This window comes from Heterocephalus glaber, unplaced genomic scaffold (assembly GCF_053883595.1).
Source record: "Heterocephalus glaber isolate CG9 unplaced genomic scaffold, H.glaber_assembly_v1.0 deba00001444, whole genome shotgun sequence".
Taxonomy (NCBI): Eukaryota; Metazoa; Chordata; class Mammalia; order Rodentia; family Bathyergidae; genus Heterocephalus; species Heterocephalus glaber.
In genome coordinates, this window is record NW_028258297.1 from 6495376 (window position 1) to 6522248 (window position 26873).

The 26873-nt window shown below is 52.3% G+C and overlaps 1 protein-coding gene across 6 annotated transcripts in view; it reads left to right on the forward strand.

Annotated features, from left to right (window-relative positions):
* Tcf20 (transcription factor 20) overlaps window positions 1-26873 on the forward strand; it is a 153682-nt gene that overhangs the window by 43366 nt on the left and 83443 nt on the right. For 2 of the 6 annotated variants that reach the window (XM_013072514.3, XM_004845469.3), the window contains exon 1: window positions 19235-19546. The exons of 1 other annotated variant lie outside the window; for it this stretch is intronic. The gene's annotated coding sequence lies outside the window, so the exon portion shown is untranslated. Of the gene's footprint in view, window positions 1-19233; window positions 19547-19584; window positions 19784-26873 lie in introns of those variants that run through there. 3 more of the 6 variants (XR_002395240.2, XM_004845467.3, XM_021258853.2) reach the window with 3 other exon arrangements.

Consider the following 26873-nt stretch of genomic DNA (forward strand, 5'->3'; position numbering starts at 1 on the left):
TTAGGCCAGGCTGGACTGTGGACATCGGTTTACTTTTCTTCCCACGAGACTATGAACTCAGTAAGGAACTTCCATTTCTGGATCCCTGAGCCTGACACAGTAGGTGCTCCATAAATGTGCGTGCTTGTTGGATGGGATATGGGAGCCAGGAGGGCCTTAAAGATCATTTCAGAGGAAAGGAGATGGAGTCCCTGATGGGAAGGACTGGGCATATAGGGAGGCTGCATGGTGGGATGGGGAAAAGGGCCCTGGCTTTGATGCTGGCAGCCTTGAGCCTGACCTGGCTGGGCCACCTGAATATCTGTGCTTCAGCTTCCTTACTCATGAACAGGCATAAAGCTGCCTCCTATTGTCTTACTGGGACTCAACCAAAGGAGGTCATGAGGGGGCACTTTGCAAAGCCCATGAAGATGGGGCTCCTCCTGCTGCTGTTCTAGGGGCATCAGTGGGTCAGGTGGGCAGAAGGCCTGGTCCCCTGGTCCCCATGTGCTCTGGGAGACTCTCCTCTTCCTTGGGTTGCCAGACTTTCCGGGAACCCCCAGTATGGGCCAGTCCTTCATCCCGCCAAAGGGGGAAGCCCAGCACTTAAGGCACCCCTGGATCCCATTGGCTTGGGAGAGGCCCTCCTGGCCTCCAGAGATTCCCAGCCATGCTCTGGGGAGAATGCCCCTCCTTGTGCTAAGCGAGGGTCTGGAGCTGAGGTCCACTCCCACAGACACCAGCCTGTCCCCTCCAGGCCTGGTGAGACCCACAGCTGAGCTGAAACTCCCTTTACTGGGGTCTCCTCTGCCACCCACATTTTTATATTTTGAGTAGATGAAAGATTTTCATTCTTTTTTGTGTGTCTTTTTTTTGCGGGGTGGGGGCGACGGTTTGGATTAGCTGATCCCTTGCTGCCGGTTCCTGAAAGCACTGCTGTTGAGAGGACATCAGAAGGCCTGGTGCATGGCTTCTCAGGGCCCCTGTGCCTCCTGTGGGTCCCAGGGCAGGGGCTGGGAGTCAGGACTGGGGGGGTGGGGAGGATGAATGGGGGTAGGCAGAAGCTCACTTTTGGCCCAGCAATTACACTTTGGCCAGGCCTTGGGGCCACTGCTTTCCACTTGGCTGACCTGGTCACCGAGGAGGGCTGGGGCCTGTTCCTGCCTCCAGCAGGCTGTGTTCCCCTCAGCCCACCCCAGCTCCTCCAGCAGCATCAGGCAGTGCAGGGGGCGCATGCGTGCAGTGGGAGTGAGCTGGCTGTGGAGAATTAATATTCCTGGAACATCGCCCCGGCCGGTTGCACACGCCGAGGAGAATATTACGGCGATTAGCGGTGGGAGTTCGGCCTGCACGCAATATCTGGATGGAGAATTTGGTGTGATTAATCTGGCGCTAAGTAGCAGCCTCCGGGGTCCACGGGGCTCTGGCATGTTTGGAATGGGAAAAAAGCTTAGGAGCGCAGCGATTCTTTGGGGGGCTCTTTGGGGGTCTGCCAGGGTAGCAGCTGTGCCCGGGGCAGGCTCCAGGCTCCAGGCTCCTGGTGGCCGTGGGTGGGCAGATCACCCCTGTTTACTGCCATTGGCAGACTGCCAGCTGATAGAAGTGTGCTGTTCAGAATCACAGCCCACCCGGAGCCCACTCCTCAGGCCTTTCTCTCCCTTTGCTCTCCTCTATTCGGGTTCACAGATCCCAGAGTTGTAGTGTCTCTGCTCACTTCACACCTCGTTTTCCTCATCTGTAGAATGGAATGTGTGATTTCTGCCCTGCTAGCTCAGGTGAAAATAATGATTCCTCCTATCCCACTTTAGAGAGGAGCAAACAGGGTGTGAGCATTTTGGAGGAGTGGCTTTGTGTGTGGAGACCTTGGGGAACCATTCTTAATAAATCTAATAATCTGACTTCCGCAACCACCAGTTCCTCTTGCCTTATCTCTACTCCTCGAACAATGGTAGATCTGTTGTCTGGGGCCTCCTGCAGTGTGTGGAGGGAGCACAATGGCAGAGAGAGTACTGATTGGAATCTGGCTCCATCTATAAAATGGGTATAGAGGGCCGGGGATTTAGCTCAGTGGTTCTGGCGCCTGCCTCACAAGCTCAAGGACCAGAGTTCGATCCCCGGTACCAAAAAACAAACAAACAAACAAAATGGGTATAAAAATACCTCCCCTCCCTGAAATGGGGGCCCAAGCCAGAAAAGCTGAATCTTGTTGTAAGATCTGTTGTTCTGGGATCATTTTATAGTCTAACTCAGGGTTCTGGTGGTGGTGAGATGAAGCTGATGGTGGTGTGGGTTGGAGATTGTCTGCCTGGCTCTCCACCCTGCCCTCAGCCCCAGTCTGGCCTCCCCCAAGGCCAGGCCTGGAATGGTGCCTCCTGATCTTCCCCAGCGTCTTCTCTTTAAGCACTGAGAAAACTGAAGAATAGGCAAGGCAGACCTGGTTTTGAGGGAGGATATCTTGTCTTTGGAGCCAACCAGTCCTGTGTTGATCTTGGGCAAGCTTGCTTTCTCTGAGCCTCAGTCTCATCTGCAGAATAGGACAGTTGTGCCAGCCATTTGGGATGGAGTAGTACAGTGGGCATGAAATGGAGCACTAGGCTTAGTTAGCAAGAAAAGGTCTGGGAGCCCCAGAAGGACTTCTAAAGGGCACCTAGCACATATAGTGGGTTTGCTTCCTCTTTGCCCAGTCGACTGGCTTGCCAAAAGTTCTCATAGTGACAGCACTCAACTGTTGCACTTTTTCACTCAATTGCTTCAAGCCCTGTGGACTGACCATTTCCACATCTCATTTTCATGATCTCTTTTCTTTGCTCCTGAGGCCTCAGCCCTCCATGCAACTCATCATTCTGTCCAGAAATGGATGCTGATCAATGGTCTTCACTCCCCCTTTCCCATGCAAGTGATGTAATGGCCTTTGAAAAGGGTTGGTCTGTGGTTTCCCAGCAATAGAGTGGTCTGTGGTCTTGCACAGCTAAATCTGAAACCAGGCTTTCCAGGACTGATTTTAGTGAGCTCTGAAGCAGCTGGGCACAGTGCAAGGTGGCGGGGTCAGGGCGAGACAGGCACAGCTCTGTGGGATGGCTGTGCCTTCACTGCAGACCCCTCTGTGCCGGGAGCAGTGGGAGCTCGAATAAGCACTGCCTTGAGTGCCTGCACACATGATGGGGTGGGTGGGCACATGCGTGCATGAGGGGATGGCTATAAGTTATGATGACAGCCAGCGGAGGGTATGGGTAAAAGCCCAGACTCGAGCTAGACAGCCTGGGTTAGATCCTGGCTCTGTTCTTTATTAGCTGTGTGACTGGGTAACTCAGTTCAGTCCTGCGGGCCTTGGTTTATTTATCTGCAAAGTGGTTGGGCCATATAATTCCAGCTTTGCTCCCAGCTCAGTTGTTCAGGTCTCTCTGATGTTGGCCTTGATCCCCACAGTAATGTTCTGAAAATGAAGCTCGGTGCAAAGAGAGGCAACAGGGTCACCCTACCTAAGTGTGCTTGGGTGTTGCTGCCTTGGATGCCAGCTTTGCCCTTGGGGCTGGGTGCCCCTCTGCCCTTCCCAGCCTCCAGCGTACACATCTCCTCCTCCAGGAAGCCTTTCCTGGTGGCTCCCCATATAGCCGCAGTCCCTTCTAAGCCCCTTTCTGCATCTTGTGCTCTTGACTTGTGATCCTGCCTCAATCATGGTTGGGTATTTGAGAAGTTATTGCCTAACTGGGTGTGTCTGTGGTTCAAGGAACTAGGTGGAACTGATATTTATTGTGTAGATTCTAACCCAGTACTACTAGCAGGCATGTTTGTTTAATGCCCTGTCTGAGATTCTGAAAACGTAGGGGAAGTTTTACCCTGCTTTAAGAGGGAGGAAGTGAGGTGTGGTATGTGCAGGAGCCCAGCGAGTGTTCCTCTGAAGCTCACTTCCTTCCCCCTGCCCACTCCAGCTCTTCAATTTTGTTCTATTTCCTGGGGCACCAAGCACACCCTGATCAGGTAAAGTAATAATGATGGCAGCAAATGTAGATCTGCCTTCTGCTAAGTGTCTGCACACTCTAAGCACTTTGCATTTTTTATCTCGTGTCATCTTCCAGGGGTCCTATGAGGTAGGCTCTATGCTCCCATTTCACAGGTGGGGCACATGTGGTTCAGAGAAGTTAAGTAAATTGCTTCAGATCACACAGAAAGGAAATGGTAGAGCCAGGATTTAAAACCAGACAGTCTGATATAGGTGCTGCCAAACTAAATTAAAATTCTCAAGTCCAAGTTGGGTGTGGTGGTGCATGCCTGTAATCTAGCACTTGGGAGGCTGAGACAGGAAGATCTCAAGTTCGAGGCCAGCTTGGACAACATAAGTGAGACCTTATCTTAAAAAAGAAAAACCTTCCAGTGCACTGTTTCCTCCGACCTTGTTAGTATGTGTTTCTTGAGGGTCTTCGGTGTGCAGGCACTGTGCCAAGGGTCAGAGGACAAAACAGATGTGTGTCTTTGGTTCATCTCGAAGCTCCACTGCAGGGAGGCAGGCAGATGAACAGGCAGGCATGGTTCTGCTGGGGTTGGTGAGGGTCTGCTGTACTGAGGCCCACTGAGGGGCACTCCTGCTGTTGCTTCCAACTTAACATAGAGAGAAATGGACTTGGGGAAGTGGCTTGTCTCTGGCCACACAGCCAACCGTGGAGCCAGGATTTGAACCCAAGCAATCTGCCTCATAGCCCCTGTCTCTTCCCACCACTTCTATCTTCTGAGATTCTGCTGGGATGGAGGACAAACACGGAAAGTGGCATCTAACTTGGGCCAGGCTTCTGGGTAGAAGGGATGTCTAAGTTGAGACCCTCAGGTAGTGAGGGAAAAGGTGGCAGTGGGGAGAGGTGGAAGTGTTCCAGGCGTAGGGTGCAGCAAGTGCAAAGGCCCACAGACAAGAGGGAGAACATGGATCGGTCACAGAACAGCCTGAAGGTGTCAGTCCTCTTTTTCTCACTCACACTTGGAAGCATGTCTTCTCTGAGTAAAGTCAATTACTAGACGGGATTACTGAGTGCCTGGGGTGGATTTTGCACCATAGTGGGGTTCCCAAGAACTGAAGAGGAAATATTAGTTCCAGAATGCAGGAAAGGCGAGGAGGGATGCAAACACTTTGTAGACACTGGGAGCAGCTTGACGTGCTGATGTGGGAAGGGTGAAATACCTGCAGACTGGTGCTTAGTAGGCCCTCACCAATGCCGGGTGCAGAGGGTCAGATGCAGGCATGTACCGAGTTTGGGGCAGCCAGTTGTCAGTAGCACACCACCAGGACAGATGCAAGGTGCTGTGGAGGGCTGAAGCGAGCATGGCAGGGTGAGCTGTGTGTCTTTTCCCTCTGGGCAGAGGCTGGAGCTCCGAGGTTGTCTGAAGAGGAGGTGGGCACTGTACAGGAGATGGCATGAGCAGCTGTGGTGCAAGAGGTTCATGCCAAGGTCACTGCAGGACAAGAATTGGCCATGGTCCTGAGTCTAGTCCTGGACACAAGGGTCCCTGTTTTGTCCCAGCACTTGGTTTTCCCTTCTGCACAGAGGGCATTGGTGCTTATCTCTCAGGCATTGGCATGAGTAAAAGGGGGAGTGTGAAGTGTCAGGTGCTGGGCCACACACAGTAGGTACTCAGCCCCTTGGAACTAGCACTGCCACCAGACACGGAGGGGCAGAGCTAGACCCCAAGCCAGGCCTCCACTGCTGCCTTCCCCCTGAGATGGTGCCTGGGGTTCGAGGCAGTTGGAACTGCTCTGCCCTGCCCCTCCTGATGGCCACCTTTGTTGAGGTCAACTGGGCTGAGTAGCCAGATGCCGGGCCTCACTGCAGTGGCCCACGAAGGCTTGAAATGCTCTGAAGCTGCCCTGCTGGCCCTGAGCAGACCTTTCCCACCCACTTTGGGACTCCTGTCCTTGCATCCCGGCTCATGTTCTGCTTTGCCCTTCCCTGGCTGGCCTTTGTGCTCACCACCCAAGGTGATGGGCATGAGTCCCTCGCACATAGTAGGTACGCTGTGAGCTGTCACAATTTGCCTTTAGCTCACAACCTCCAAGGACAGTAGTGAGTGGTGATTCTCACCCGAGGTGGGCGTTCACCTCTTTTAAAACATTCACTCTGGGGCCAATTATAAATAGACACATAATCGCCCCATCTATGGAGATAAAACGCATTCTTAGACATTCAATGCCCCCCCCCCCATGCTCTCCTCGAAGTTGAGGGCGATGGAGGGATCGGTGCTCCCCTCCCTCCTCATCCATCCATTCCTCCTCCCTGCTGCTCCTCCATCTCCACCCTGCAGAGGTGAGGAGAGGGGCTGTGATGTCAGAGGCTCAGCTGATGTCACCGCCCTGGCCCTCTGACTTCACTTGCCGGCTTGGGCAGGAGGAGCAGCAAGGAGGCTGAGACTGAAAGAGGAGGAACTGCCCCCTTTCCTTTTTCTTCTCTGCTTTCCCCTTTCTCCTCCTCCCAAGCCTCAGCTGGGGAGTTGTTTTCCTCTGGGCCAGCGGGCTGTCAGGGGGCCTGGGGCAAGTGCCAGGGGAGGATGCCGCTGCAAAGGTAAGGTGTGTGGTGCCTCTCCTGGGTCATGAAAGTTTGCTCTGGTGTGTGAGGTGTGCCTGCTGGGCACTCAGCAGCTCGGCGCCACCCTGGCCCCAGGCTCCCCCGGGGGCAGGCAGGGGCCAGCTGGGCCAGGGCCCGGCCAGGCGGGGGCCTCCCAGGCGGCCTTTGCTGCCTTGTCCCCATCAAAAGGCCGCAGCTGCTTGAGTGGCGGCTGCAGCTTTGAAACTGCCATAAAGAGCGATGGAGGGAGGGGAGCCCGGGGGATGCTCCGAGTGGTGCCCAAGAGGGCGACTGGGAGGGGAGGGGCCGGAGGGGCTGCTCTGGAAGCACAGCAGCCCTGGGCAGAAGCAGGGGTGTGAAGGGCAAGGCCCGGGGCCAGGGTCCCAGGGGCCAACTCCCTGTCCTTGTCCCTGTCCCTGAACCCTCCAGCCAGGCAGCCATCGGCCGCCTTGACCCCAGCGGTGAGGTACAGAGGCTGAAGGAGGTGGAGGCTGCTTTCTTCCTCTCACCCCCCAATTATTTCGACATATTCTCCCACCTCCAGCAGGCCATTTGTCAGCAGTGATGCGGGACAAAGGAGGGGGCAGTGGGTGGTCTGGTTTGAGCTGGGCGATGGGCATGGAGCAGAGGCCGAAGAGAAATGCCAACAATTAAGAAGCAGATCCAGGGCTTTGCTCATTCAGGCTGTCGAGGGAGCCGTCATTTTGTGTTAGTCTGTGAGTGAGGTGGGAGGAGGAAGAGGGGAGAATGACAGGAGGAGGATTATGACATTGTGTTGTCTCTGTTTGTGGTAAATGCAAATTTGGCACCAGTGGTTTCCTGGGAAAAGCAGCAGCAAGTAAGCCAGGCCAAGGCCTTGGCCCAGACCCACTGAGGGAGCCCGTGCAGGATGCTTTGGGGTTTTATTTGTTCCTCCTTTTTTCCTGCCTGGTGTGTGCTTCTTCCATTTATCCCACAGTGAAGAGCTGGAGAGAGACAGGCTGGCATGGCGGGAGGAGCTGGGCCCCTCCTGGCTGGCTTGCCAGCCGCTCTTCACCCCACAGGAGGCACAGGCAGCTCTCCTGCCCCCAGCCATTGCCCTTGGCACCTGCATCCTGCCTGGGCCTCCCTGTCCCAGCCAGGGTCACAGGTCCATTGGTCTTTTAGCCTAGGTCTCTGAAGGCTACTTCTGCCCACTGCTGCTTTCCAAGAGTGCCTGGAGACAAGAGCCCTGGACTGAGGCTGAGATGGGGCTTCTGAGCCAGAAGGCCAGGGCTGGGCATGCCCCCGCTGCAGTGCTGGCCTGACCTGATAGGGGATGTTGGCAAAGTGTCATGGGACCTTGACTCCCCTGATGGGGCCACTGGGGCAGGGGGCTCTAGCCTGTCCCTGGCCAGGAAGCAGCCAGAGTCTGACTCTGGGCTGCCCAAGGGCTCAGGCAGGTGCAGTGACAGGAACACAGGTGTCAGTCTGTTTGGAGCAGGCCTCTAGGGAGTACACAGGTGGCTTTGACTAGGGGCTGCCTATAGCTCAGGCCCAAGGCAGGAGCCCTCTACAGGTGGAGGGTCAGGAAAGGCTGTGGCCAGGCCCCAGCCCATTATATACCGGCCCTCAGGCTGTGGCCCACATTCTTATCCATTTCTCCCAGAGCCAGTCCCTCCCCTAGACCTCATGGCCCCTTCTTGTGCCTGGTCAAATCCTCTGGACTCAGTTTCTCTTACAAGAAGCTGCCCCTGCCCTTGGCCAGGGTGGGCTTGGGGTGTACACCTTGCCCACCCCCTGTGCTGTCTTTCAGCCCTGACCAGACTGGTGGTCCGTCTCCCTATTGGGCTTTTAGGTGCAGAGCCTGGGTGGGCATTTGTGATACAGGGGGTTTTAAGGCATCCTCTCTGCACCCCTGGCATCTGCTCAGAGCTGAGCATGGAGGAGGTTTGTGCCTGGAGTGCAGGGGAAGAGATCCAGGCTTGGCAGTCCCCCAGGAAGTGGGACCACCAGGATGGAGCAGCCACATCCTACCCCCAAACTTGACAATGTGATGGGTTCACTTCCTTTGGACAAACCCACCCAAACGGGGTTGTCCCCTATGGAGGCTGGTACTTGGGGGCAGGCTTGCAGCCATGCCTGTAAGGGGCTTTCCACCTGAGCTGGGCGCCAGGGGTGGTGTATGAGGAGCAGCTGCCCATGTGCACAGCCTTGGGCTTGGGCTCAGCCACCCTAATGGCCTATAGGGCTCTGGTGCCCCATGGAGCTATGTGTGCCAGGCAGAAAAGAAAGCAGGTGTGGGTAGGCTTTCCCCAAGGCCAACATATTGGGTCCATTGTAGGCCCTGGGCTTGAGAAACTCCTGGCCAGAGTTGCTGGGAATATCAGGCTGGAGCCACATCCAGAGGCAGCTGGTCCTGTCACCCACTACACCCTGCCCAGGTTCACAGAGTGCCTAACCACTCAAGAGTTGGCCCCTTCCTGGCACCAGAGACAGGATATGCTCCCTCTTGGTGGCCCTGAGAGGTCTAGGGTGAGCCAGTCCTGAGTTGTGACCTGCGTGGCTGCATGTGCTTTACAGTGTGCGCTTGCTGTGTGGCCTTGGGCAAGTGGCTTGGCCTCAGAGTTCCAGTTTTAAAAGGTGGTGGGGGACTTGGGAGCAGCGAGCCTTTCCTGCAGTCTCCTTACGGGGATTAAGGAGACTACAGGTACAGTGACTGCATACAGCAGGTGCTAAGTTAATGGCAGGTGTGGTTTTGAGGCCCTATGGGAAAGATAAAAAGTGGCCTCGCCGGTACTCCTGTGAATTCTGACAGGGCACTCAAGAGAGACTTCACAGAGGAGGTGGCTTTTGAAGGCCTTGAAGAGCCAGTAGGAGTCTGCCAAGCTAAAGCAAGGAGGGAAGCAGGCCTTCATGGCTAAGAGGCAGAGCAGGGAGAGGGCTAGAGGTGGTTGGAAGAAGAGGATGGTTTCTTTGGGCGGGGGAGCTGGTTCTAGAGGAAGGTTCCACCCGGACATCTCGGTCATCAACTCATCTTTTGGATGTATTTATGTCTCAGCTCTTTGGACACATTCTCCAGGACCCTGCAAAACAGGCCTCTTCTAGTCCTTCCAAGCCAGGCCTCTCAGGCTGCCCTGTGGCATTGGGATTCCCTGGTGGCCCCATTCTTGAATTTAGGGGTTAATCTGGACCTTATTTTTTACAGTGCTGGGGATTGAACCCAGGGCTGCAGGCTGGATTTTCTTTTACTTTGGAGCCCCAGAACTCCTGGGGCCTAGGACCAGCCAGACCACATTCTGAGCTGGAGCCACGGCTTTTTGGAGTGAAAAGTGAAAGGCCTGTCTTGGGTGGGGCTTCCTGGAGCAGCTGTTCCGGGCTGGAGGATGAGGTGCCTGGATGCTTCTGGGGTGGTGAGGTCCCCACCCCATCCCCAACCAGAAGGGCTTCAGGCCAGCTTCCTGGGCCCAGTCCTTCTCTGTGTGGCCTCAGGCATGTCACCTGTCCTCTGCAAGTCTTGGTGTCCTGGGTGATAGGAATGCTGCCGTCACAGCTGTGGAAAAGTTATATGAGCTACTTGTCACAGGTTAGACAGCCCAGAGGTTGGCACCTGATAGGCACTTAATAATTTTGAGCTTTAAAAAAAGCCCAGAAAGCTGGGCATTGTGACAAATGCCTGTAATCTCAGCACTCTGGGAGGCTGAGGCAGGAGAATCACAAGTTCGAGGTCTGTTTGGACTACAGTGAGACCCTGTCTCAAAAAAAAGCCAAACAGAGTGAAGGCTCAGTACCTAGTGTCTATAGACCAATCATGCAGTCACTCTGAACGTCAGTTTCCCTAGCTGTGGGGCCGAGGTTTGAGCTCAGTGGTTCCGGCACCTGGCTCATTAGCGCAAGGTTCTGAGTTCGATCCCCGGTACCAAAAAAAAAAAAAAAATCAACAGTTTCCCTAGCTGTAAAATGGGATACTTAGCATGCCAGTTCAGACCTGTAAGCACTGACTGTGAGTTAGGCAGGCACTGTCTGACCCCCTAAGCACTAGCTTACTTAACAGTCTTCCCACTCTGGACTGCACACGACGGCAGAGTAGGGGCCGGGCAGCGCAAGCCCAGTGTTCAGGGGCTCTAGAGATTCGGTGTTTCCTATAGGAGGTTAAACCAGGTCCCTCTGTCAGCGTGGCCGAGAGCAGAGGGGAGCAGGTGGCTGGAGTGTGAGGCCTGGGTACCAGCAAGGGCCCACTCACCTCTCAAATGAGCCACATGGGGCCAGAGACCTCTGAGACACAGCATAGCCACCCACACACTGTGGGGTTTGGGGGACACTCTGGTCACCTTCCTGGGCCTTCAGGCTCCCAATCTGCACAATGGGAACTTGGGTCTGCTCACCTCTCAGGTCCCCTGCTGCTCCTAAGGGGCTGGGATTCGCCCATTCCTAACTTTCTTGGAAGGTTTCCAAGTGGACTGTGACTTGGGCAGCACCATCTGCCCACGGTGAGGGAGCCTTCTTCCTGCCCATCCTGAAAGCGGCCTGCAGAAGGGGGCCCCTCTCACTTCCTCTAACTCTGCCCCTGGGTAGGGGTGGGGGCCTTGGGAGGCCCCAAGTGCACCTGGCATGTGCTGCCGGTAGGGAGTACCCAGGTGTGGGCATCTGTAGAGCCAGCGAGCCACGGCCAGCCCACAGCTGGCTCTGAGGCTGACAGCCACCAGGGATCCCAGTGCCCCAGTTGCTGTTGTTCCTCTACTTCCCAGCCCATCCCTTGCTCTGGGCACTTCACTTCCTGAGCTTGTTGGCTGGCGGTGTCAATCACCCCACCTCCCAGGGCCCCCGAGCTGGAATAACAGCAGCAGCCTCTGACATGGGGTCACTGATTCAGTGGGTGTTGGATGCAGCCCTCCATGGCGGGCTGTGCTAATGTCCCTGGTCCACAGATGAGAAAGCCGAGAATCCCAGCACTTGGGGAGCTGGCTTGGCGCTCTTTTATACTCACCTGCCAGCAAGAAGGAGCTGAGGCAGGTTTAATGCTGGGAGCTGGAGACGGGGACAGAGGCTGGGGACAAGGTTCTTACCTTGCGAGTGTGCCACTACTGGTGCCCACCTGCACTTTGCTGTGCTTGGGGGTGAGGTTCAGGCCCTGTTCCTGCCCCTCACTTGATTTGTGATCTCAGGCTCTGAGCCTTTTTGTACACCTGGGTTAAGGCAAATGACGCATGAGCACCATACCCAGCACACCTGAGCCACAGTTCACTCAGCATTTACCGAGCACCTGCTGTATGCAGCACTAAGCCCAGGGAGCCTCCTCCTGCGCCCTGTGCTCAGCTGTCAGCCTGGGGCTGAGCGTGTGGATCTGACGCAGAGGGGGCGCAGCCTCTGAGAATTGGTGTGTTGGCTCCCACTGCTGGCGTGACAGACATCCTGATGAAATATGTCGCTTTACAGGATTTTTTTTTTTCTTTCAAGACAAAGTCTCAATATGTAATCCAGGCTGGTCTTGAAGTCACAATGTAGCCCAGCTGGCCTTGAACTCATGATCCTCCTGCCTCAGCCTCCCAAGTGCTGGGATTACAGGCATGCCACACCCACTAAAATAGTTTAAATTCTTACTATTATTATTTTTGTTTGTAGAAAGCCCTCCTCCCTCTACAGGAGGCATACTTAGGTCAGGTGCTTGTCTTGACTTTGTCACAACTTACTAGGGATCTGCCTCTCCAGGGCCTCAGTTTCCTCATCTGTAAAATGGGTCATTAACCATAGCCATGTCAGAGGGTTGACTTTGTGGGGATCCTCAAGTGAAATGTGCTTTGTAAATTGTTTTTTTTTTTTTTTTGGTACTGGGGATTGAACTTGGGTCCTCACGCTTGCGAAGCAGGCGGTGAAACCACTGAGCTAAATCCCTGGCTTTGTGCTTTGTAAACTTGAAAGCACTTCTTGGCTGTGAGATCTCAGTTCTTTTTCTGGTCATTCACAAGATGAGCAGGTGCAGGTCTGGTGTGGTGTCGTGCTGTATGCTGACTTGGTGTGGACATCAATGCCGTGCCAGCTCCCTGAGCTCCCTGAGCCGTGGTCTAACTTTCCCTTGAGCATTGTAACTTCCAGAGAAAGTGGAAAGCCCCTTGGGTGGGCAGCCTTGCCCCGTGAGGGAAGTCTCTGAGGAAGTGGGTTGTCCTGTCCATTAGCTCGGTCCACAGAGGTTTGGGGACAGTTCCTTGTGCTGGATGATGGGGATGAGGCCAGATGACCAGAGGTCAGCCCTGCCCCTAAGAGCTCAGTCCAGGAGGAAGGACTCGAAGACTCACCCCAGGGATGGTGGCCCAATGCAGGGCCTGTGCTGTCACAAGTGGTCAGCCACAGGCAGCAGCAGGATGGTGTATAATGAATATTGGCCCTGCTCCGAATCCGTGGTGCCTCCTTTTGCTTCAGGGTAAAGCCCCGAACCCTTCTGTGGCCTGCACCTTTGTGCTCCCGCTACACCTCTAGCTTCTCCTATCCTCATCCTTTTTCTCTTCTTCCTCCTTTTTTTTTTCCACAGTGCTGGGAATTGAGCTACATCCCCAGCCCTTTTGATTTTTAGAATTTTTTAGACAGACTTGCTAAATTGCCCAGGCTGGGCTTAAAACCTCCATCCTACTGCCTCAGCCTCCCAGAGTGCTGGGATTACAGGTGTAGGCCACCACGCCCAGCTTCCTTTCATTTCTACTACACTGGTCTCCTTTCCCTTCCAGAGATCTACTTGCTCCCCCTGCCTCAGGGCCTTTGCCCATGCAGTACCTCTGCTTCTGCCTGGAGCTCTCTTCCAGCCTCATCATATAGTCTCTTGGGACCATGATCATCATGATAACAGGAACCCTTGGATTCAGTGCCTGCCATAGATATTTGCTGAATGAATAACTGAATGATAAGAACAAAGGTAGGGTTTGGTGGAGGTAGCATTTGAGTAAGACTTGAAGGAGGAATTTCAGCCTAAAGGGGAGAGGAAAAGGCATTGCTCCCTTGGGGAGTAGGTAGGCACAGGACAGGAAAGCAACTCCTGAGCAGAGCAGATGAGGGCTTCACATTCTAGGAGCATAGGAATGAACATGAATTCCAAGGCTACTCAGCACCCACTGAAAACTTCAGGGCCAGGGAAAATAAGGTCAGATCCTTCAGGGGACTGAAATGAGTCAGCTGCAGGGGTGAGTGGGTCAGGAAAAGGGGAGTAGTCGAGGACCAGGGATGGATTGAGAGCTGCTGGCAAAGGCATCGGCCCCTGCCGCCTTCTGGTTGTGCCACTGTGTATGTGCTTTGGCAGTTAGCCTTGAGAGCTCGCAGGGAGCTGCAGGCCAGCATCAAGGATCGTCACAAGGTCTGGCTGCTTCCTGAGGCACTGAAAGGAGACAGAGTGGAGGGACACGGGTGTCCCTGTTTCCCAGCTCCCTTCGTTGAGAAGGCAACATCCAGCTCCAGATCCATCTGCATGCTGGTCCCTTCTGAGTGGCCCAGGAATTACAACACTGAAGGACCAGCACAGGCTAGAAGATGGACAGAAACAATTCCATCAAATGCCCAGCAAAGAGGCAGCAGCTAAAGTCAAGAGCCAGGATCTGGGAGGAGAAGTTGGGGGCAAATCTCAGACCCATCACTCATTAGCTGAGCATCTTTGGGCACCTTCTCAGGAACTCTGGGCTTCAGTTTGTTCGGCTGTAAAGTGGGGGCTGCTCTGGCATGGCGAAGGTTAAGGTTAAATGACACATATGGAGCCCCAAGCACAGGTAGCACAGAGGCTCAGGAAGTAGTGGCCCTTAGCATCACTGTGTTTTTTCCTCCACGGTTTGAATTCTTAGCAGGAAGCTTGGGTTTCAGGCTTAAAAATGAAGAGCATGTCAACAAAACAGGATGGAACAAAGTCTTTTCCCAGCATGCCTCAGCATGTGGCACTGCCTTCCCGTGGAGCCCAGACAATGATGTGGCTAAAAGTCTTGAGCTTTCAAGCAGAAATAATCCCAATGGAAAGGAAACCTCCCTGTTGTTATCTCATGATAAAACGATGCAGGGGCTCTGCCGTCCCCCTTGCCTGGGTTCAAATTCCAGCTCAGACCCTTCCCTCCTAGCTGCTCTGAATCTGTTTCCTTGCCTGCAAAATAGTCAGAACAATACCCACTTCCTAGGTTTGTTATGAGGATTAAATGAGTTACTGCAGGTGAAGTGCTTAAAGTGTGCTTTTGTCACTACGACTATTAGATAATTTCTTTACTTAACCCTTTGTGGTGCTCTAAGTGATTGAGTGGTCCAAATCCCAACCCTGCTTCTTGCTAATGGTGTGACTTGGGACAAATGTCTTAGCCTCACTGTGCACCTGTTTCCTGCTCTGTCCAATGAAGATAACAATCTTTGCCTCACAGGCTTGTGGTGAGGAGTGCATGACATCACCCAGATAGGGGATCTGACTTCCCCTATTTGCAAATGAAGAAATTAAGACTCTGAGCCATTGGATGATTTGATGAACACACACGCACACACACGGCTGAGACCAAGCTGGTTCTGGCTCAATGTCCTATGTTGGCAGTAGGACCCCAGTGTTTGTCCAGGTACAAGGGCGACTCCCCCCCCCCCCCCCCCCGTTTCTTGGCACCTGCTCAGGTGTTCTTGTGCTCACCTGCATGTACACGAGTGATTTGTTGCACAGTGGCTGCCGTGTGGTGGGCAGGCCAGTGTCCTCCAGGAGGGGGGCCTCTAGCCCGAGGCCCCTAGACTACTCTGTCTCCAGAACCTGCACACATCACCGTGGAGAGATGCTGGTGCTGATGACAGTGGTGCTGCTGTCCTTAGCTATCCAGTTCCTTATCTACCTGCACATTTTTGGACCCATCAACCATGGCCCCACCATCCATTTCCATCTTTCCAATGGTTGCTGAGTGCTGGGAAGCGTGGTGGTTAACAGTACAACTTCTGAAGGCCTGGGTTCAAATCCCAGCTTGGCCTCTTCCAAGCTGGTTAACTTGTGACAAATTACTTAGAATCCCTCCACTTCGGAGAGTCCTTTCTAAAAAATGGGGGATGTGACACCCATAGCAACCTCATCAGGTTGTCACAGACATTAAGTGGAATACTAAAGGGAGACGTACCCAGTGCGTGGTTCATCATGAGCCTGGAATTCTCTGGTCTGTATCGCCATCATTAACATGTAATTTTTGTGGACCTCGTGCCCTACCTTGCTTAGGATGCCAAACACTGGAGGGAGGCAGAAGTCCACAGTCCAGTGGGAAAGATGAACGTATTCACCAGCAGTTCAGTGAAAGCCACAGCTTCGATCTTGGAGGGCAGAGTTGAGGGGCAAGCTGATGAATGGAGGCCACTGTGAGACTGTGTGAAACAAATTAATTCCATGTATGTCACAGATGCAAGTGTTCCACCCTTGTTGGGTTCTGTAGCCTTATCTCATTTCTCTGCACTTGGTACAGTGGGCTGGCCCCAGCAGCTGCCTGGTACCCACATCCTCCAATCTTGGTATTCCTTGGCCCTCTGTTTGGGACCCCCCCACCCCAGCTTTAGACCCTTCCCTGACCTTGCCAGAAAAAAATTGTTCTGAGCCTGCTCTTCCTTTTCAGCACCTCCTAGTCCCCAGGAGCTCCCATCCAATGAGGGCATGCGTGCCTGCAAAGCACCAGGCTGCCCCTGCTTTGCACTTTGCCTGGGGAAAGTGCCCTGCTTGGGACATGCAGGCTCAGCAGGCCGCTTGGAGGAGCTTCCGGCTCTGGCAACCAGAGACTTGTAAGTTGCCTCCTGGGAGACTGAAGGCAAAGCCTCCTGGGATGCTAGGCCTCCCTCTTGGTGCGCTTGGAGTCATTTGCAGGTGGCCCCTCCTAGAGGAAGGAGAGCTAGGGCTGCTGAAGGATAAAAGGCTATCTGGGTGACCAGGAGAGCCAGTCAGTGAGAGGAAGGACATCAGCCTGCTGCTGAAGGCACCGACCCCCTGGCTCACTTCGCACAAGTCACTGATCTGCCGAGCAGGGCCAGGTTCCTCAATCAATCCGTGGTGACAGATGGTAGTGGAATCAGTGACCTAGAGGCAGAAGGCTCCATTTATAATCCTGGAGTGGCCCAGGCGCCTGGAGGAGGGCAGAGGAGTTTGTAATAAAAGGAGTGACACAGAGTTTCCAAAAGCCATCTTTGAGCCAGAGGAGGAGGGAAAGGATTAATTTTGCTTCTGGAATTGATACACACTGATTCAGTTGAATAAGTATCTTTTTGAGTGGACTGGGTTAGGAGAAAGGGAGAAAAACAACAGCTGATCTGTTTTTCCCTCCAGACCAGAAAGTGTGAAAGGGAAAACAAGATCCATACATTTGAGACAAAGAGAGCTAATGGGATCAAAGGGGAAAGGGCTCCTAGTTACTGTGCTTCAGCCACTGTAGCACCTTGGGCAATGACTTAACTTCTCTGAGCCTAGGGCAGCTCATGTGTTACATTGTGTTCACATCACAGAACTGTAACTAGAGTGGATACCTGCCTGCTACTGTATCAGGTTATTTACACACCTTTCTTTAGATTCCTATAATACCCATTAGTAAGGTAATATCCCCCCCCCCCTTTTTTTGGTGGTGCCGGGGATTGAACTCAGGACCTTGTGCTTTCGAGGCAGGCCTGGTGCTACTCAGCTAAATTCTTGGCCCAATATTATCCCTATTTTATAGCCAAAGAAACCAACAGAGGTGAAGTGACTTGTCTAAGGCCACTATCTGTCTGTTAACTGTGACATTCGTGCCTTTTCTGCCTCCAAATGGTACTGAAAGGGAAGTGACAGGTTGCCAGTGGCTAAGAGGCCTGGTTGGCCTTGTGGGAGGACTGGGGAAGTTTCCAGGTGAATGTCAGCTAGCTGGGCAGTGTTCCAGCAGGGTTTGGAAGAGTGGGGAGGGGGCTTTAGGGTTAGGCAGGCTTTAGGGTTAAGAAGCAGGAGGCAAACAAGAGCCTGGAGCCAGGGAGGGCTCTTTCCCAGTTGAATGAGGCTCTGCTGTGGCTCCCCTCCCCCTCCTACCCTGAGGCAAAGTGAGCTAAGGAAGGTAAGAATTATGGCACAGGAGGCTGTGAGGAAAAAGCGCTTAGCTTTTTCATGAATTCTCCCAAGAAGATGAGAGTGCCCCTAACACCCAGTCTTTAGAAAGCACCTCTGGATTCTCCCATTTCTGACTAGAAACATGATTTTGCTGAGTCCCTCCCACCTTTCCCTCTGCAGCCCAGACTCAGGCTGAAGCCAGGTAGTAGTCTTTTAAGTCTCCAGTGCTTGAGAAATTGAAAATGAAACACAGTTACAAGAACAATGGGAACAGCCAGCAGGCAGGGCCTGGTAGCCTGTTCAGCTCTGCCCTGGAAGAGCTTGGCACCCTGCCTGGCATGCAGGAGGTGTTCGGGAATCAATCCCCAGGAATAGTCTTAACCTGCATTGGAGCTGGCTCCACTTTGCGAGGTTGGACAGAAGCCAGAAATCACTGCCTTCCCCAACCACATCCTTCTGCTAGGGGGCCCAGAACCAACCCAGGCTCTGCCTGGGATCCCCAAATCCTCCCTAGCTGACAGGAGGCAAAGCAAAGCATTAACTGCTCTCCCGGAGGGTGAAAGGTGAAAGGGTAAAGCTAGGCCTGGGGGACCTGCATGGCTTCAGATGTATTGAAACCTGGGCCCCAGACTACACCTGACTCTCATCAGCCTTCACCTGCTGCCCGAAGCTTTCACAATCCCAGATCACTTTCAAGTTGGGTTGCTGCAGGAGAGGAAGCCACACACTCTCCTAACATCTAGGACAGATGTGGGTCTAATTTAGAGCTAGCAATTTTAGCTCACATTAAGGACATCTAATCCAGATTCTCCAATGGGAAACCAAGGCCCAAAGTGGGGAGAGAATTTGGCCAGGTTACTGGGTGAGTGGAAGGCAGGATGCAAATACTGCAAACACATCCCCTTCTCACTGGCTGTGGATAGCAGAGATCACAGGGCACCAACATCCACACAGTGGTTGTTCTACAAAGGAGATTTCTTAAGGCAAAAAAGTCACGTCCTACCTTTGCTCTGGAAAAGGAAAGCTGGGGCAGGCTGACATCCGGGCAGGGCACATCTCCCAGTCATTTCTGGACCTGGGGTCGGGTTGCCAGGCATCGCAACATCTCAGATCCTTCGCAGGAGAGGGCAATGATATTTGTGGAGCGTCTGTTTCACACGTGAGTCAGGCAGGATTTCTGCATCCTCTTGCTTTTTATGGAGGAGGAAACTCAAGCTCAGAGAGGGCCCAAGTTCATCCAAAGACACCCAGAGCTACGGGGCAAAGGTGGCAACAGAGCGATACTCAGAGGGCAGAGGCTGCGTGGCGGGTAGGGGCCGCCATTGGATCCCGCAGGACTTGGCTGCCAAAGGTGCGACTCTAGCTTAGGAGACTCCAGGGAGCTCCAGAAATCCTAGTGAGAGACTCTGGGCCACCAACTCCCCAGAAAGTTGGCTCGCGGCCACCCCTAAGACGGCCAAGATTGTACAGGGCGGGCAGAGAGCTATGCCCCGCAGCCGCGGAGGGAACCAGGCGCGACCCCGGTTGCCGCGTGGGGGGGGGTGTCTCCGGGGCCGGGACCCGGCGCGCGCGGGCCTCGACGCCGTCGCCGCACGCGGGTGGGCACACGCGCGCCGGCCCCGCCCCGCGCCCCGCCCCGCGCCCCGCCCCGCCGCGCGCCCGCCCGCGCGCGCGTCGCAGTTCAGAGCCTCCCCATTGGCCGTGGGCCGTCACCTGACGTTCTGTTATTTCCTGTGTGTTGGGAGAATGGAGAGAAAAAACCCCGAGCCGAGCCGCTTTCGGCCCCTGCGAGGCGGCCGCGGCCTCCGCCGGGGGAGCCCGCCCTGAGGCGCGCCTGACCGGGAGCCAGCGAGCGCTCGGGCCGGAGCGAGCCTCGAGGGGCCACGGCCCCGACTCGCCCCGCCGCCGGCCGGGGCGTCCGAGCTGGAGGCGGCGGAACCACCCCCACCCCCACCCCGCGCAGCGCCGCCCGCCGCCGCTCCCTCCTCCCCGCCCGCCCCCGGCGGAGGCCGCGGGCCGGGGCGGGGGGCTCCCACAGGTAACTGCCGCCGGGCCGGGGAGGCAGTCGGGCAGGCCGGCGGGGCTGGTCAGAGGTCCTCACCCAGCCGGACCTAGAGTGCTGAACCCCCGGAGTCCGAGCCGAGCTGGGGTGCGGCGAGGACTGCGGGGTGCCGGGCCAGGCCTGGGGTGCTGAGGGACAGGGGTCGGGTCCGGCGTCAGCGCTGAAGTGTCCGAGCGGGCTCAGACGCCGGTTCCGGCTGAACTGCGGAAGGAGGTACCTGCTCTGCGCGGCCTGGGACCCGAGGCGGCCGGGTGAGCGGGCGGCGCCCGGGGCGCGCGCCGACTGGACTGCCCTGGGTCGCCCCGGGGGGATCGGCAGCGCCTGCCGCCTCGCTGCGGGAGGAGGGCCGGGCTTGGGGTGGGCGGAGAGGGGCCGCGCCGGGGCCGGGCGCAGGGCTGCGGGAGGGACGGGGTCCGCCTATTGCCGCGCGAACACCTGAAGCCATGTGGACGCGGGAGCTTCTCGCAGGGTGGCAGCGGAGGGCAGGTACCGGCCGGCGGGGCCGGGACGTATTTCCTGTGTGGGGCTCTCTTTCCTCCTCCGCGGCGAGCAGGGCAGGGTGCGTGATTGGGGGCCCTGAGCTCCTCACCCGTTGCAGGTGGGGGGAAGTGGTGGTTCGAGGAGAGTTGTCGGATCGGGCCAGCCTGCGGCGGGAGGGGAGTAGAATTTAGTGAGTTGGGGGGCGGGGAGTGATGCGGAGCCGCTGCTGCCTTCCTCGGTTTGTGGCTGGGGATACTGGCGCTGTGGGGCTGTCTTAGGTTCAACTCTTTGGTTGGCCCCGAGGGGACAGATTAGAATTAGGATTTCACCCGCTCCTCCCCACCCCCCCCACCCCGTAAATGCTGTAAAGTGGATGGAATTTTTGAGCCATTATCTAACAGGCTGATCTTTAAATGATAATTGGACCCTTATGTTAACAGCCTCAGTGAAGAGTTTTATAAAACATCTTACTTGGGTAGCAGCTTGGTGGATGGGGAGACTGCACTTAATTCTGACCAGGAATCAAACTTACAGCTTTGGTACCAGATAAACTGTTGCCTTGGGCGTTACTTACCTCTCAACACCCCGATTTCCTCATCTGTTAAAAGACTCTTCCAGGTCATACATTGCACGGGTTTGGAGTTGGGTGTTTTTTTTTTTCCTTTTTTTGTCTTTCCTATTTCATGCTTTCATCTTGACCATAGGCACTGTTTTTTGAAAAATACAAGGTGTAAGAGGAAGCCTGCCTCAGTTTCCAGCCTTTTGCTTCACCAGAGCATAAAACTTGGTCAGGGCAGTCTTTCCTCAAATCCCAGGTGCTGTTCTGTGCTTCAGAATAGAAAATGTGCAGTCTTCTAGCCTAGCTGAGTGGGCTGTGTGTGTGCGCGCGTGTGTAAAAGTTAACAGCAAAAAGACAATGTTTCAGACAGTGTTTGACTACTGGGGAAATGTAGATAATGTGAGATTGGGTTGGTGTATGTTAAAGGGGCTTTCCGCGCTGGGGGTCTGGAGAACGATCTTAAAAGGGGCATTTGGCTGGCTTTGGAATTTCCACCTTTGATATTCTCAGAGTAGGGGTGAAGTGGATTTCTGTAAAATCTGTGAAATAGTAGGCTAGTGGAATTAACTGTCACCTCAGGCTGCACTAATTATTTGCATCCCCGATTTATTCCTTAATGGTAGCAAGATGCCTCCTCACAGATGCCAAGAACCTCAATTAGTTTCACTGATTTTATGGTGTGTGAGGGCCTTAGGGCATACTTTTGACTAGTAAGTACTTCTAGACCAACCTCAGAAGTTGGTCTTGTCTGTCTTAAATTTTGATCCTTGAAGGACATGTACCTAATGTGGTGTAATATAATTTCTTATTTATTCACTCTGAAGTTTATGAAAGGGCCTCAGCATGGATGGAGGCTGTGCTCATAATGTTGACTTTGGAGATGGTTTTCTGTTAACATCAGGCCTGTCACATAGGTGAACACTTTTAAACAGCTACCCAGATTCGTAAATTATTTGAGATCTTCCGTATAAAACTTAATCTACTGAGACAGTTTGTATATATATGTGAGAGAACTTTGCTAAATTGGTAAGATGTTAGGAGACTTGGATTTTAGGCTTTATAACCTTTTAGCAATATACGTAGTTCTCTAAAGTGAAATGGAGTATAGTAGAAATGATCACATCTGTTTTGACTAAGAAATTAAGAGTTGGAGGGCTGGGGATTTAGCTCAGTGGTTTCACCACCTCCTGTGCAAGTGCAAGGACCTGAGTTTGATCCCTGGTACCAAAAGAAGGAAAAAATTTGAGTTGGACTTTTGGTAAATTCAGTCATCTCATTACATAAGTAAGAAAGGATGCAGATATTTGTATAAAAAACAAACCTTTATGCTAGACTCTGTCCAAGATATTTTGTGTTAGCATTCTCCATCCTGCAGGCTTTGAGAGGTGGATTATTTTTCCTTTTTTTCAGAGGTCATAGAGCTAATGAGGGTCAGGGCTTGGATATAACTCCCCTCTCCTTGGCTCCAAAGCCTGTGCCATGTCTGTTACAGCTGCTCAGGGCACAAATCAGCTAGTGGTAAATCTAACTTTGGAATCCACATCTTCATGCTGTGTCCCATCCCTTTCTATTTTTTATGTGATACTTGGAATTGACATATGCTAGGGACTCACATATGCTAGGCAAGCACTCTAGCACTTAGCTACATCCCCAGCCCTTTTAAATTTTATTTTGAAACTGGGTCTCACTAAGTTGCCTAGCTGGCCTTAAGTCTGGGATCTTCCTACCTCAGCTACCAGGAGTAACTGGGATTGCCAGTGTGTACTATTTCACCTGACTTTATTTTTTTAGTTTAGTTTTTTTTCCTTGCCTGGCTGAGTTACATCTTCAGCTCTTTTATTTGATTTGGAGATAGGGTGTTGCTAAGTTGCCTACATTGGCCTTGAACTTGTAATCTTCCTGTCTCAGCCTCCCAAATAACTGGAGATATATGTGCACCACCATGCCCAGCCTTTTAATTTATATTATTATTATTATTATTATTTATTATTATTAGAGACAGGGTCATCCTAAGTTGACCAGGGTGAACTTGTTCTGCCTCAGCCTCCCAGAGTGCTGGGATTATAGGCATGTGTCAACACGCCTGACTTTTAGTTTAAAGCTGTGATAAGCCTGCAATCTGGACCTGAGTGAAACACTGGAAACGTGTTTGTTTGTTTGTTTGTTTTAATCAGTATATGTTTGTAGTACATGATGATTATAGTCGCCAGGGGTAATTGGTACATAGACATACCACATCTTAATTCTTTTTACATTCCCTTGGAAGCATGGTTTTTGTTACTGCTTGTTGATACTGTTTTGTTACTATTTGTTACTTTTGTGACCCTTGGAAGTTTTCTAAACTTTCACTTTCCACATACCTGGCTAATTTTGCCAGGATGCCTGAGGTTTGATCTATTAAGAGATTTTTTCAAATCCAATTCTGCTATTCTTTCTTGAACTGAAAGTTTTTATATCAGCTCAATGAGTGGTAATACATAAAGGGCTGTCATTTTTCCTGTTTGTGTCATGGGTTTGCAGTGCACAGGAATCATGCTATACGGTGACTCCTCTCACTCTGACCAGGAAAGACTTAAAAATGTGTTTACAAAAGACCCCTGTCCCCAGAATGCCGTAAGGATACTTCCTCTTAGGGGCTTTGTGCTTGTGGCACTTCAGTGATCATTAGATCTGTCTGGCTCCCAACTCTGTTTTATTTATTTTCTTTTTGTGGAGGTTAAGAAGAAAAAGTAATAGGCCAGGGATTTAGCTTGGTGGTGCGATGCCTGCTTTGCAAGTACAAGGTCCCGAGTTTGATGCCCGGTACCAGGTGTGTGTGTGTGTGTGTGTGTGTGTGTGTGTGTGTGTGTAACAAAGCCAAACAGTAAAATCCTATTTATATTGGGGTACATAGCTCGCAAAAGTTATATATTTGAAATATATTGAAGTCAAGGTTTTCATAGTAGAGTATAATCTGGTCATAATGTATTTAAGACTAAATAGTTTTTTATTAGACTTTTATTTGTGAGACAGGTTCTCACTATGTAGTTCAGACTGGCTTTGAACTTGAAGCAATCCTCCTGCCTCAGCCTCCCAAGTGCTGATTTTATAGGCATGTGCCACCACACCCAGCTAATGATTATTAGTTAGGCTCTTGAAAGTCTTTTTTTTCTCTCTCTGGACAGGGGATGGAACCCAGGGCTCCACACATGCTAGGCAGGTACTCTACCATTGAGCTACATCCTCAGGACTCTTGAAAGTCCTTCAATATCCATGGTGTGTACAGTATAAGTGAAAAGGTCCTCCTGATGACAGACAGAATCAGAACCTTCTGCTTAGAGCGGTGCTTCCTTTGCAGGCAATGCATGTGACCCAGCAGGAAGGTGCACTGCTTGACTGGAGTTGTTGGTGTATCTGTGCCTTGTTATCTGATGCTTTGTGTGGAATTAAGAAATAGAAAACACTAACTGCTAGGGAAAATGTCCTTATTGCAGTATGCACATGTAAGCATTCTGTAGGAAAAGGTAGAAGTTCCTTGAACACTTGAACATCAGCCTGGTGGAAAAATGGTTTCCACACTTTGAGTGTCGCATCCCTGAATGTGGATTCAAGTCCTGCTGTGTATATGCTCTACTTTTCATTGTCCAGTGTTTGTAGACATTGCTTTAAGCAGAGGAGGTGCAGTGGTGGGCAAGACACCTGCTTTGGAGACACTGTAGACAGGAGGTAATAATAATAGCTGTGAACGAATGACTAAACAATGGCATAGTGACTTGGAGCACTACTTGAGTGGTCTCAAAGATGTTCCTGTTTGGAAACCTTTTTTGAGAGCAGGGTAGTTGAATTTGATCTGTACGATGAATGAAAATGGTGTTAAAGTAAGCAATTTGCTTTAGCCCTCAAACTTCGGAGAAGTGAATCCAAAAGGATGGAAGTGGCCTGGTTGAAGTCTTAGCTCTGTTTATAGCTTTATGCTTTGTGGACAGGAAACTAGTCAGAAGAGTGTTAAGAGTTTGTTAGCAGTATCATTAAAGCTGCAGAAGGGGACAATGTCTGCTTTTTAAAAGTTGTCCTGATGAAAAGTGCAGAGATGCGTTGTAATACTGGTGAGCATTAGGCACTGTAGGAAACATCCTTCTGTTGTGTTTGCTTTCTTTGAAGGAATTGGACTGGGATTTTGTTCTCTTCTGGTTTGTTTGGGTTTTTCTTTCTTCCCAGTGTTGAGGCTTGAACTCAGGACCTTGTGCTTGCGAGGCAGGCCCAGTGCCACTGAGCTAGATCCCTGGCCCTTGGATTGGGATTTTGTAATTGTTGTATTGTGTTAATGTTTCACACAAAGCTAGCAAACACTCATAAGTTCTGTGTGAGACCATTTTGCCAAGTATATATTGCTTCAAATAGAAGATCCCAAGTGTGGAACCTGAGTGGGGGACAAGGGCAGCTCTAAGCAGGGGCTGTGGGAGGCGAGAAAACCGTGCAGGTTAGCCAGGCTTTATTAAGCATACCCAGGAGAGTATACCTTGGCCAGCCCCTCCAGTGTGCCTTCTCCCACCCCTTCCGTAACCTCTGATTATAAAATTTTGGGACCAGGCCAGGGATTTAGCTCAGTGGTTCTGCCACCTGCCCTGTAAGCGCAAGGACCCGGGCTCGATCCCTGGTACCAACATAAAAAATTTTTTTGGAACCAGAAGAAACAAGAAATTATCTAGTCGAACCCTTTGGCTTTACAACTTAGGAAAGACACCATGGGCTTCCTAAGTTGAGAAATGTTACACCAACACAATCAAGGGTAAGACCGTGCTCTTTGCCTTGTAGGCCAGTGTTTTTTCCACTGAAACCCCCTGCTCCCACCAGAGCATTCAAAGTTGACAGTTGCCCCTGAATAGAAAAAGGAAAGGAAGCCTCTGGGTTCTAATATACTCAGGAAATTTGTAAAAAGCACATATAGTTCCAAGCTGAAGAAATCAAGGGAGAAACTGCACATCAATGTAAAGCCGAGGACAGACACAGAAATTTGTGTCACTGTTAACTTTTCACAAAGATGTGTGGTGTTGGCTTCTTAGGTCCCACTGGTTTCTCATCTTGATTACATCTTGGATCATAGTGGATGACATGGAGAACTTCCCTTTGTCATGTTCGGTTAGAGTGAGGCCTTTTAGATGTGAGGGCAACTTCAGAGGTGTGGCTAAGATTGGGTTCTGGGACTGAGGAGTTAAGGTCCCAGCAGGGCTAAGTTCTTTTCCATCCAGACTTCAGCTTCAAGGAAGCCTGGTTTCACCTCTACAATTAGAAGCGCCCCAGAGCATGTTGCCTGTGCCTGACCAGCATGGTGATTCATTTCCCTGATGGACTTGTGGTGCTGCCCTGAGAGCATGGGGTTCTGTGGGGGCCAGTTATTAGGATAGATTCCGTGCCCCTTGGCAGTAATTCGAGCACACGCTTGGCTGTGGGAGGCCTGAGCACTGAGCACTTCATGGAGGCAGCAGAGTGAGAACAGGAGGGTGTGCACCCTCATCTTGGCTGCATCACTTCTCAGCAGTGGCTTTAGGTGTTTTGCCTGAGCAAAATAGTCACCTCACCTGTAAAATGGAAATGTAACTCCTTCTGGGCTGTTGGGAAAGGGATTAAAATAGGAAAGTATATGCTGGAGTGCAGTTGCTGAGGATGGCGCTCAGTGAGTGGTAGCTGTCCCTTCACAAACATTCCACCTTGTGCTCCTTGTGTACCAAGACGCTAACCTAGAATAGGGCTGTTTTCTGCTGATCCTATTGAGTTATAGCCTCAAATACCTGCCCAGTAGAGAAGGGTGGTTAAACGGGGCTATCGGAAGTACCTTGGCAGAACAAGGTGCCTGCCTTGAAAGGTCACTGGAGGCTTCTCAAAGGGGGACCAAGTGTTTCCTCATTAACTGGCTTCTGCCTTGCCAGTCTTTTCTTACCTCTGTGCTTGTTCCTGCCCTTCTGGCTGACCACTGGCATTCTGGACGCTTTTTTCCCTGAGTGCTCTCTTCCTGGGTGATCTTGTCAGCCCCAGGCTTCTCATGATTGCCCATAAGCTAGTCATGTCCACATTGATGTCTTCAGTTAAACCTCTCTCAGTTCCTCCACCTCCTATTTGACATGGCTACTTGGAATTCTCACCTGTACCTGGGGCTTTATAAGTCAAGGTCTGACCCCTTTGCAAACTCTTCCCCATTTGTCCCCTTTGCCATAAGTGGCATTGCTATTTACCCTCTTTCTCAGATCACGTTCGTTCTGTCCTAACCACCCTCTCATTGTCTCCAGG